Source organism: Verticillium dahliae, genomic scaffold (genome assembly GCF_000150675.1).
Source record: "Verticillium dahliae VdLs.17 supercont1.3 genomic scaffold, whole genome shotgun sequence".
Taxonomy (NCBI): Eukaryota; Fungi; Ascomycota; class Sordariomycetes; order Glomerellales; family Plectosphaerellaceae; genus Verticillium; species Verticillium dahliae.
Window position 1 is genome coordinate 818923 of NW_009276940.1, and position 676 is coordinate 819598.

Here is a 676-nt window from a genome sequence, read left to right on the forward strand (position 1 = left end):
CAAGACATGAGAGTGACCCAAACCCGGAACAAGACATCAACCCCCCCTGCCCTCGAACGCAGCCCAACAGCAGGACACACGCCCTTTTTACAATATCCCCGAGTTCACCGATCGACAACCGGGGTAGCCGTACTCTGCCCAAAACACACCCAGCCCGTGCCCCCCTCTCCCTCTCTCCCCCCTCCCCCCGTCATGACTTTGACTCTTTTTCCCACGCGCGAGACACGGCGCCTCGCCCCTCCCCTGCCCTACTTCTCGCTCTCGTTCACGAAGCGAGGGCCGATCCACTCCCCTTCTGGGTCCGTCCAGTTTCTGGGTCCGTCCAGTTTCGATTTCACCAACCCGGAGAGCGCAGAGAGCACAGAGCACAGAGAGAGGACAGAGAGCGAACAAACAAAAGCAGCGCGGGCGGCCAAGGACGAGCAGAGCCCGCGCCGCTTGGCCCGTGGCGGAGCAGCGCGCCGTTTCGCTGCGTGGGGCCTGGCGTGAGCGGTGGAATCAAGGTTATGGACGATCCCTAGCGCGTGGCCATGCTTTCTTGTCGCCGCTCTCTGCCTCTCTGCTGCCGGCACCAGAACAACCAGTCCAGAGGGAACTGTAGAAGGGTGGAAATAACACACAAGAAAGAATGGAGAATGGCTCTCCTCACTGTGCCAGCTTCAGCACAGCCGGGATG